This window comes from Scleropages formosus, chromosome 9, assembly GCF_900964775.1.
Source record: "Scleropages formosus chromosome 9, fSclFor1.1, whole genome shotgun sequence".
Classification (NCBI taxonomy): Eukaryota; Metazoa; Chordata; class Actinopteri; order Osteoglossiformes; family Osteoglossidae; genus Scleropages; species Scleropages formosus.
This window is the reverse complement of record NC_041814.1, coordinates 10,026,770-10,038,865: the sequence shown is the minus strand read 5'-3', so window position 1 is coordinate 10,038,865 and position 12,096 is coordinate 10,026,770. Positions and strand designations below refer to the sequence as shown.

The 12,096-nt window shown below is 38.6% G+C and overlaps 1 protein-coding gene across 1 annotated transcript in view; it reads right to left on the bottom strand.

Annotated features, from left to right (window-relative positions):
• The window catches only part of agbl4 (AGBL carboxypeptidase 4), a 290,482-nt gene that overhangs the window by 71,328 nt on the left and 207,058 nt on the right, over positions 1 to 12,096 (bottom strand). The gene's annotated exons all lie outside the window — the stretch shown is intronic.

Genomic DNA, 12,096 nt, shown 5'->3' with positions numbered 1-12,096 from the left:
CTCTGCGATCGGCTACTCTGGCCTTGCCTACATCACTTCGCTATTCGAGCGCAGCCTTTTCTCCCACCCTCATTAGCTCCGCACAAGGCTTAAATAATCAACACTAGAACTCGGGAAACTGTGACTAAATTGCAAGTGAGGTTCTTAAGCTGATAAAATGCCGTGGAAAAAAGTGAATGTCGTGACACTGGCTTTACATGTTAGTTAGTACTGTTATCGATTACCTATTGTCAATAGGTAGTGGAAGTAGTTCGAACTGCTCTTGTTCCACCTACTTGTTGTGCTAAGTTGGAAAGCGAGAACCACACTGACTGACCTGGAGAGTACAAAAATATTTCATTTATTCACATAAGACCATATCTAACAGATGTTTACACATCTTGCGTGGAATTATCATGTAGATAACACAATGAATGCTACTTTTAGACAAGTTTGGGGGCTATCCAGAAATGAAACTCATATTGTTCTTCTTGTTTACCATACACTGACTGTACAGCTTAAAGAAACATTCTTTTTATTTTTATCACAAATTATTTCACAGACTTCTCATGTGGCCCATTGCTCACCCTTAGCCACAATGAATGATGAGTGCTAACTTTGTCCCGAAACACTGCAAATATGTTAAGATTTAAGTGGGAAAGTTTTATAAAATCATTCAATTTTAGTTAAAATTAATTTACTTAATTTCTTTGCATTTGACAATACACACACATTGTCTGAAAGCACTTGTCCTGAGCGGGGGTCGCGGCAAACCGGAGCCTAACCTGGCAATGCAGGGTGTAAGGCTAGAGGGAGAAGGGACACACCCAGGATGGGACGCCACTCCATCACAAGGTACCCCAAGCAGGACTCGAACCCCAGACCTGCCAGAGAGGAGGCACAGGCCAAACCTGCTGCGCCACCTCCCATGCATTTGACAATTTTTCCTAATTGTATTTTTTGTCTATATTTACCAACTTTTTAAATTAATTTTACGTTAACGGAGATTTAAAGCATTTCAAAATCCATGGAAATAGATGTAATTCATATAATAAACAGATCTAATTTAAGCTCTTGCACAGACACGGTGTTTGGAATCACCTTTGGAAAGGACACACACACAAATGAATAAAACTGTGATAATGAAAACTTACTTTTATTTGCCAGTAAAAGTACTTGTAAAATTAGTAAAATGTCACTGGCAATCTTAAATATTGGTGCCTGGTATTCTATACAGACGGTATACAGAAAACTATTTACAATTCTGCATTCTGGTTGTTCCACATGAATAAAAAAGTGTTTTTCCTCTAAGCATCACACCACTTTGGTGAAATAATGTCACAGCTCTACAAGTAAAGCCATTTCATATAAGCATGCTTCACGGTCCTTATATTTGTTTAACTGAATAGCATCTACCACAATGTGGAAGTTATGATAAACGGACTGTGACTTTCAGCTATTTCATTAAAAATAAATCAACCATGACCCTGTTGCTATTTTACATTTATTCTCTAAACTGTAGCAGACACAAAATAATGCTGTGAGAAGAGATACCAGAAGTGCCAGATACTACTCTGCGCCACCACGGATCACAAGGGAGCTGCTCACAGCACACACAGGTTTTATTGTGCAATTATTTAGAGAAATGCGTGACTACTTGGAATAAATGGAATACTACTTTGTTTGTTTTCATGTACAAGTTATGCTATTTGCAGTCTTCATAAGCAATGACCTGTGCCCCCCACAGACTAGTAATAAGAGACAGAAAGGAGGTTATCCAGTGGCGAAGAACAGTGGCGGCCAGTGACCCCTAACCAAAATGTCAGACAATTTCTCTCATGTTACCTTCATTTATTAGAAAAGCTGTTTCAACTGACTGATCATTATAGTAATCAATACATTCCCCTATTACTTTTGTTCTGCTTCAGTAGGCCCCATTGAATCCAAAGGGTCCTGAAATTAAACTCGTGGAAAAGAAAGAGGAGGTATTCTCTGACAGAACACTTCTTGAGAATGATTATCTGGTCTTATTGCTTATGTGTGCATGTGGGGTGTGTGTGTTGTCATGTACCTTTTCTTCTAACCCTTGTTTCTGACTGGATGACAAAAGCTATCTCACGTAAAGGAACCTCTTTGTTATTATAAAATAGTCAGGTTGTTACACAACAGGATGGATTTCTTCACTTGTGCTTTAATAGAGAGTAGCACAGTCGATACATGGCACTAACAATTTCGTTCTGCTTCACCTAACGTAATTGAAAAGCAAGTGATGCAGAACTTTGGATAACTTTTTCTCAGCTGGGATTTTTTATTATTATTTTTTTGATTCAGATCAGCCAACAGGACAACGGCCTTTGTGATGACATGTTCTTTCTGACTCAAGGTTATAGTCAGGTGTGCTTTCGTGGAAATTGTCTCTTGGTCCCCGGAGCAAGCCCATCAGTTATCATTAATAGTACAGTAATTTTTTCACACAGTTTAAATGACACCAGACTCCGGCACATCTTTATTGTCCTTTATCGCTTGTCCGTGGTTTATCTGCTGCATTACTGAGAAATGCTTTACACTCTTTACCACTGGCAAACCTGATCTTGAACTTTTTGGATTAAAGCATATGAAAGAACAACAACCCTGCAGGCACATCACTTTATTTCTAATTACAGTACAACCTGTTTTGAGCATTCACTTGTTAACTGTAATTATTTGTCTTTTATTAGCTTTTTAGAAGAGGTCATCCCACAGTATAAATAAGCAGGAGTGAAAGGATAGCTTTATTTTGAAAATACATGACATATTAAAAAAGATAGACCATGTATTCACCTTCAATTCAGAATTACTGGAATTATAATGACTGAACAGAGTTTATAGCTAAATAAAACAAACAAATGTGTCAAAACTGTCTTAAAAATTAAAAGGGCATTTAAACTTAGAAAAAGTTCCAAAATATTGTTTTGGCATAGAATAAAAAAGCTCGACAACCCTTTAAAAACAGGAAAAAAGCTCTATAAATCTTTTGACATATCTAAAGAAATCCATTTCTCCAATTCATTAATCACTCATCCAGTTGAGTTATCTAGATGGTTGGCGAATTGGAGAGATGGATTTCTTTCTGACAAATAGAGCTCAAAAGGCAGGACACACTCTTGGCAGAATGCAGGAGCTCACACACTTGTGGGCCAAGAACTATATTCACTAGTTCACCAAAACAGCATATCTTTGGTACTGGAGGGGGAAACCCATACGAACACAGAAAAGCATGCACATTCCGCACAGTCAGAATTGGTGCTACACTTTAACCAGCAACACTCGAGGTGCGGCCCATCATGCCTTCTTTCCAAAGAAAGTCCTGATCGTGCAGTTAGGCTTTCTGATTGCTTTATGCAGCCTTTGCATCCGTATGATTTATTGTTTCTTTTTAAAAATTTAATTTCTGCCTTGCCAGAAGCAATTAAATTTGAATAGTGCAAAAAGGACAACGAGCTTGTAGCTCACCAAAGGCGAATCATTCCGTTCTTGAACAGTTATGGTGTTCCAGAGTACAGAACAATTTACAGATAATTTATGAGTTTAAGTCCCATAGCCTGTCTGTCTTGGGTTTTGTGTTTAGGACTATGAGTAGAGCAACGCATCCAGTCTGAAGCTCAAGGCTCAATAGGGAGCTCTGGTTTTGCAGCAATGCACCTGTCAACATGAACATTAAATGCTAAAGGCTAGTCAAATCAGAATAACTAACACATATTTTCATAAATCCTTCAGACCACGAGGGCAGTGTACCAAACCGACAGAGTGGAGGGCAGTGAAAAGCTGAGGCCAAGGAAATACTGAGGAAAATGGTTGACCGAGGGAACCACAGACCAAGTGCAGCAGTCAGCTGCATCCAATGGAGGATTACATTTAATCTGTATTAATCTAGTGTTCAATGGGCAGCCTCTCCTCAAGCCTCTGTCTGTCCCAGTCCAATAAGGCAACTTGATATCCAGAACCTGTGTGCTGTTGTTTCAGGTGGATTAAAACAATGTTCATCCTGGTTTCTGGCACAGAAAAACCATGTACCCGAAATGCGACTACTGCACCCACAAAAAAATACTCGGTTAACCTTAAATATCCCACAATTCAAGGAAACTTAAAAAGTCTGAAAAATGTAAAACACATTTAGAAAGCAGCATTAACACTTGAAATGTGTCAAAAGCAAGGGTGTAAAGGAAATTCACAATTTTAAGGCATGCGTTCATCATTAGATGATTACAACGAGATGTGTATAATAAGCACGGGTCATATTTTATCATATTATAGGATGCAGGTTGTCATAGGGTCACACATTACGTATCACAGGGCACATAGTTTTTTTTGGCAAATTTAGAAGCACTTTTGGCCGTTTCTTGTGGCTGAAGGCCTGTAGACTCAGGGGATAGATAACAGGCATGAATTTGTAAAGCTCTCAGAGCTACTGGCTTTGTGGACCTCTTTGTCAGCACAGAGTCAGACATCATGTACTTCCAATTAGCAACACACTGCCTGCCCCATTTATCTTAATTGGTGACACATTAGCCTGTATTAAAAAAAGATGAGGAAAAAGGGCAAAAATTTTGTTGATGATTGGGATAGACTGGTGAGATATACGTCACTTTGTTGTGCCTGGAATTTTAAACAGCAAGAAAGTGATGAAATTACCATTTTTTATGCCTTGATGCAAAAACTGCGGTTTTAAAAGGATGAGGAATTTGGCAAATTAAAGTGCCATTGCACAGGGGATACATTAACATGAGCAAAAGCCAGTCGAAAAAAGAACACCTGTTCCAATGTGTGAGATGAACAGACGCTGGTACAGGTGCATCTGTTGGGCTGGCATGAACCGTAGCAAAAACGCTGAGGAAAAGTTTGACATTTCTGATGTCAATTCTGAGGACACAGCATAGGGCATAATTTGCAGGAAATGGAATTTGTGAAGACTTTCATTTTGAGCAAGTATATGGTGGTGATCCAAAGGTAGTTACAGTATGTGGGACTTATGGATAGTCTACAGGGCAATAAGCTATAATTAATTTTTCAAGTCGCCAAAATGTTTTAAAATTTTAGGGATTACAAATGTTGTGTATCTCATCAGCCTAGCCACATTAGTCCCACAGGGATCAGTTTTGGGCACCTTTCCCTTCCTACTCTAACCTACATTTCAAGGCTGCTTATAAAACATGTAGTCAGAACCTTTTACAACACATATAGTTTTTTCACGAGGTCTTGCAGATGTTTCTGTACGCAATATGGATCACTTTCTACCTTCCAACTGCTGCTCATAATCTATCGTCTTGACTTCTATAACTCTCTCATGGCTTGATTCAGCTGCCTGTATCAATTCATTCATGTCTCACCTCTTGGTCTTAGTCAGTGACAAACAAACAAAAATATCGATCAAGTTCAAAACGCTGGTGCTGGCTTTCTGATCTACAAAAAGTACGTCTCCATACTATTTATAAAGTTCATCAAGATCTTTTTGCAGTCTGTATCTTCTTAAGGTTCTCTGAACAGAGTTTATCATTTACAACTGATTTTGTTTATGACTGCCTTAGGATATCAGCACTGTTAAGCTGTATATAGCAAAAGTAAAGCAATGCACAGTAAGCTGTACTCCAGGTGAGATGGACTATTTTATATATTAAATGAAGTAAGTGTGACCTTAAGGAATTGTACTTGCTGGCTCTGCTTGCAGTATACAGCTTCTGTAGGCTTCTGCATGCATACACGTAGTCTAACTTGTATATGGGTGTGTAAAGTTTAAAAATGTAAATGGAAATGTATATTTTTGTATATCTTAACTATGACACCTTATTTTGTTTTGTAAAAAATGGGTGACAAATAACTAATATGCCATGAAGTTGACAGTGGGCAATAAACAAAGTATTGCCTGGGATATGAACATAAACCACTAAACAGACAGAGGAGCATTAATTACTAATGGGGTAAGTCCTCTGGCAGACTGCGAAATGGACAGCAAGTGCACCAAGCAAACTCTATTGTGTAACTCCTTCATCAAATATTTAGAGAGGTATCATCGCTCCCCCTGCCATCCAGTTATGTGTTTTCAGAGATACCACAAGGGGCATTGATCTTTTCTTTAAAGAACAAATGACTGCCGCAGAAATCGCGATCATATTTCAGCAAAGTTCTACTGGGTTCATTAGGGCCTCTCTGACTCCAGGGCATATTGTATTGATTGCTGAGGACTGGGATCATATATTCCCCTCTGCAAACACAAATTCTCAAAGTTGTATTAGAACAGAGCTTTACACTAAAAAAAACGGACCCTGTTGCTCCTTTGGCCTCTTGAAGTGGTTTTGGACCCTCAATTTGCCTTAACTGGGGCTCTATAAAAGACAAAGGAGTTAAGCCGACAAGCATATTTATTTGTAAACAGCCTAATTCACCCATTTTAAAATGCATACAAGTGCTAACAAAAACTGACTGACGACACATATCTTGTAACAAGATATTATAGAATTCCACAGGACAGAAAACAGTGCCAAAATAATTCAACATGAATCTCTTTCCTGGACAGAAGAGTTAGAGGAAGGGACAGAGTCCACATATTTCTACACAGTGTTGTAACCCAACACTCTGCAACATGCACAAAACTCCAGATACCAAAAAAACCCGTTGTTTGAAAAGAAAATCCTTTACAGTGCAATAAAAGTTCCATTACTAAAAAACAGTAATTAAGATCAGTAGGTCTCGTCACTGTGATCAGGAGCATCTAAATGTCCTGCATAAAAGGTATGGGAAGCTACGCAACAATTTTCCCAAGTGCATTCTTGTTTTCAGTATTTACAGTTTTTTTTCTTATTTCTTTTCTGTTTTATTTAATTACTCACTCTGTTACTCACTGTTAACTGCTTGTCCAAGTGACGGTTGCACTCGTCTAGAATCTAACCTAGAAGCACAGGGTGCAGGGCTAGTTAGCGTACATCCTGGATGGGACACCAGTATATCACAGTGTCTGTGTTCTGTTGTGATTATGCTGTATTGAGGTGTTTAATGAAGATTGTTTATACTACACCATGCCATTTACACTTGATTATTTTTTATAATAATTGTTATAATTGTTTGCCAACGCATGCTGTTGAATTGGATTGTGCTATTGGGTGTAGGTTTGATCCCTATATTTACCAGGTTGCCCTATGTGCTTGGGTTCTCCCCCACAGTCCAAAAAACATGCGTTTTAGGTGAACTGCCGAGTTTATATTGCCCATACTGCATGGATATATAAGTAACTGGATGTGTGTGGCTATCCTGCAATGGACTTTCTTCCCATCCAGGGTGTAGTCTTCCTATCCTACTGCCCAACGCTTCAGAGGTGGGCTCTGGACCACAGCAACCCTGTCCTAGGATAAGTGATTATCAGTCATGACTGACTACATGAGTGAGTCTTAACAGAGTATACTTCGAATGACTGTTGTTTTGGTGTCTGTAAAGCTTACTTTGTAAAGATGTAGGTACAGGGCTTGGATTATATTGGAGGCTAAACCATTTTGCTCCATCCTGAGGTTAGTGTGCTAGCATGTATTTGGGGTGTATTGTTGAATACTTTATCTATCTGTGATGTTGTCATGGTGTACACAGGAATCCAGCTGATGGACTCAAATGCAAGTGTGTCTTTATTTGGTTGGGGCAGACAAGAGAATGATTGGGGACAGGCAATGGTCGGTTGATCTTCGTTCATCGTTCAGGGGAACATGAGGAAGCCAGAGTCAGGAGGGTGAAAACAGGAGGTCGAGTAGCCGGGTATGGAGTACACAAGAACAGAGGAGGAGAGATCAGGGAGATGAGCAGGGCAGGTAACTGAGAGCAAGGACAAAGCGCTGCGGATTCTCAAGTCTAGGTTCCGCGGCCTGGGGCGTCCGGGCAGCCTCTTTATATCCTGCCTCCTTGATTGGTCGCAGGTACGGTCGTTGGGCACGCAGTCGGGGGCATAACAGATATATAATTGTGTAATTTTGGTGGTGTAAAAGGAATTTCAGAGTAGCATTAAAGCATGGATTCTGCCCCCCCAGAGAAGTATAAGCTATATTTTATTTGTAAGAGAAGCAGTCTGTGTTCTGCAAAACATAAAACAATATGACATGCTAGTATATGTGTATGAATATTATATAGGGGGGTGCGGTGGTGCAGCGGGCTTGGCCAGGTCCCGCTCCCTGGTGGGCCTGGGGCTCAAGTCCTGCTGGGGATACTTTGCAACGGACTGGCGTCCAGTCCTGGGTGCGTCCCATCCCCCTCCAGCCTTGTGCCCTGTGTTGCTGGGTTAGGCTCTGGCTCGCCGCGATCCCACTCAGGACAAGCAGTTTCAGACAATGTGTGTGTGTATTTTACTATAATAAGACATACATTTTATTTGTAAAGGAACAGACCTATCACTGGAATGCCCTCAGCAGTGAGTTATTATTTTATAAGCTGGGTAGAGGAATCTCATTTAGTTCCTTCGCCCACTCAAACACCACACCTTTGATGTGCTAGCAGGATAATAGAGGAAAAAGTTTTGTGCATCATTTTTTTTTATTTCTAATTGATATCACAGCACAGCCAAATGTGTGTTCTTCTTAACATGCAGTAGGAAAAAATGCTTTTTGAAGACTGTCTCTATGCCCTAGAATTAGTGATGCGCTGGGGAATGATAGCTAAGTAACAGCAAGTTCAAAGTTTCAATAATTTTAGTTTACCTGTATTTTTCTATACTGTTTTTACTCCTGGTTGCTTTGCTGTATTATGTCTCATGACCATTATGGAGGATACTTGGGGAGCAAGTTCAGCAGACAGAGGCTGTGAAGAATTGGTTTACTGAGCAAGTGAGCTCTTTGAGTGGAGCTCCAAGAGCCATTTCTGCTTCTCCAGAGGCGGGAACTTCCTTGACTGCTCCTATAAACACATTTGGTTCTACCCCTCTAACACCATTTTATCTACCAAGAGAGCATAAATGACCTGTGCTTTGAGGTAAAATCTCTAATGATTCTCTGATGATGGAAAACTGGATGTGAGTCTATTTTCAGGATAGAGCACTATATAAGAACCTTGCATTCTATTTTACTCTGTTGTATTACAAGTTCATAGATCTTTGGAAGTAAGGTGGATGCCTCCAACCGAACAAGCCCCTTTTCTGAATAATCATTAAGATGGATTCAGTTTTGGCCTGTAACTGAAAAGACCAAGAGGGTTTGTTATACTATCAGGCACTTGTAGATGTTTACAGCACTGTATCTGGCTACAGATACAGTTCTTTTCAACATAGACAACATGCAAGTGATTTTTTGTGCAAGTAGAAACCTAATTTGATATTATACGTTTCTAGAGAAAAGTAAAGTTCTTCTGTGTACTTTGGACACTGACACTGTCTTCTGAGATCAATTAATTGAGCATGTTAAATATTTAATTCTTTCTTTAGAGCTAAAATGACTAACTACATAGTGAAGCTATATACTTGAGTATTGATAAAAATGAGCTTGGAGGGTCTCAACCTATTCTTGCCATTCTAAATTACAAGGTGAATGTGTAATGTGATCATTACACTGACACCTTGTGTTATAAACTGGCAAGCTTTTGAAGACGAAAATATTTCAAGTTCATTAGTTTATAACCTATATTTAATGAGCCAGCAGAATGAAAATGTACCCAAAGAGAATAGGAGTTTGGGAATTACCTTAATACAACTCACTTCCATAGTATTTACAAGTCATGTTTCATGTTGGTGAGTGTTCGTGATCAATAACAAAATGATGAATGTTGCCTCAGTTCATGGGATGACTTGGTCAACAATAAAGATTGAATTTGTGGAGACAATGCATTTTTATTTACTTGTCTTTGAAGGACTTATTCTATTGTCTGTAAACATACAGCTGATTTGCATTGACAAACAATTCTAATGTTGTTTATCTGTCTGTACAAGATTTATTCTAGAAAGACTGAGGCCTACTCAAAGAAATTTCTGCAAAGTTCAATCTGGCTCCTCTGCGTCTTTTCTTCAGCAAATCAGCCATATGTTTACAGTTGACAAGGTCACCCTTGTCAAACATAGGGCAGGTCCCATAATGCTGTAGTATTTTTTTGCTGCCACTGGTACTAAGGGTCTTGAACGTGTGCACAGAATCATGGAATCTGATGATTATCAAGACATTTTGGAGTGCGAAACAAACATTTCTGAAAATGGCATCCCTCTACAGTAGCACTTTTTCTGCAGAAATTGTGCAAATGGAATATTCCTTCAGTTTTCTCAGGCAAACCTACAAATTTCAGATTATTACACCGGTTCTTGTTTTTCATCTTGTCAGATTTCACTTGGTACAGCTCAGCTTCTTGCTCCAAGGCAACTATTGATTCAATGTACGATTCGTCTGAATCCTAGAGAGCAGAAATCCTGTATTCAGCCTCGTCAATCCTGTTTTCAAAGCTATTCACATGATCGGTTATGTTAGTAAATTATGTTTTTGCAGGTATAATAAAAAACAAAATCATTTTAACGCAGACTTTTAATCCAGTTATAAATATGCCTCATTCATATTTGTTGCATCCATTTCACCTGCTTGGATTATGTGAATCCAGCTGTATGCTCTTTGGTCTCTGTAATGCTCCAGGAATGTTCCAGGAGCTCATGGAGAGCATTTTTGAGAATATCAACTCTTAGACTCCTTTGCTGCACTTGGGATGTTTTTGTGAACTTGTTGTCATCTTTACAGCAACACTGACAGAAGTTGCTGATGTTCACATTTTTTTCATTTAGCAGATGCTTTTCTCCAAAGCGACGTACATCTCATAGAAAAATACAATGAGTGCATTACACCAATAGAAGGAGAGACTTGGATGCAGACACATGATTCTAAAGCACAGTTAATTTGTTACATACCACCATATGAACCAATGTACATCATAAGAGTAGCTGCATAAAGGTGATAGAATTTCTAATGACTGAAAGATTAACCTGAATAATTGCTGCTTTTCCAGTAGGAAGTTCAATAGTTTAGATGTGATTTTATCAGCAGGGGTTTCCACAGACTCAGAGAAAATCTATTCTGTTGTCAAGTGGAAGCGCCCAACTACAGTGACTGAGCTGCATTTTTACTGGAAATTAATTGTTATTACCATTCAATGAACAGTTTTGCAGACAGTGGTCATTCATAGAAAAAAATTGTGGGATTATTTCATTTCAACTTTGTTGTCTAAACAGAGTAATCCTTTGACCTAGACTGTAAATCCAGCATAATGCGGGCGAATGGGTCGATAGTTTTGTAAGTGTTATAAGTGAGTCTTTGCTGTATCATATATTTTAATGTAAACTTACTGAGAGTTGATGTCTCGCAGTTAGAAACCACCAACCTAAATAATGTTACTGCAAATGGCTGTTACTCATGAATGAGCAAAAATAACAAAGATGTGTATGTAGTAATCCTGCACATTTTTTTCCATGCTGGAAATAAATTTTAAATATTTCACTCAAATTTTTATTGCTAAGGACAAAAATTCACAGATGTGAAGTTCAAAAAATACTCGCATTTTTTCATTAAATTACTTAAAATATCAATTAATATCAATTAAAATACACTGATAGACACCTTTGATTTCAACTGTGGAAAAAACAAGACATTTTGACATTAAAATAACTGTTTGATATGAGCAGCAGATGGAGTCTATATACTGTAAGTAGCCTACATACCTGATTACACTGTAGTTTTCTTAATAAACAATTCTAAAGTTAATTACTTCATTGTCTTCCTTTTTTCCTTTTCAATTTCATTAACTGATTTCAAATGAAAGATATGAATGCTATCCACAGTCTCTGATTCCAGCTGCAAATTAATTCAATTTGAAGCACATGAAAAAGATGGAGGTGGAATTGGGGGCCAACTCCTGACCTTGTTATAAGTGATTCTGCATTATAATGGGCCGTGTTCTATTGGGTCTACAGTGTCCTTTCAAACGACTAAGGTGGCTACTAAGGAGTAATGTTTGGTTATTCATCTTGGCCTTTTTGACTTTATGATCAGAAATCAGTCTTGTCACTCTATAAACACAACCTCCAGTTCCTTGACAAAAGTAATCTTTGAAATTACTGTCTTCTAGCAGGTCCATTAGAAGCATTAACTG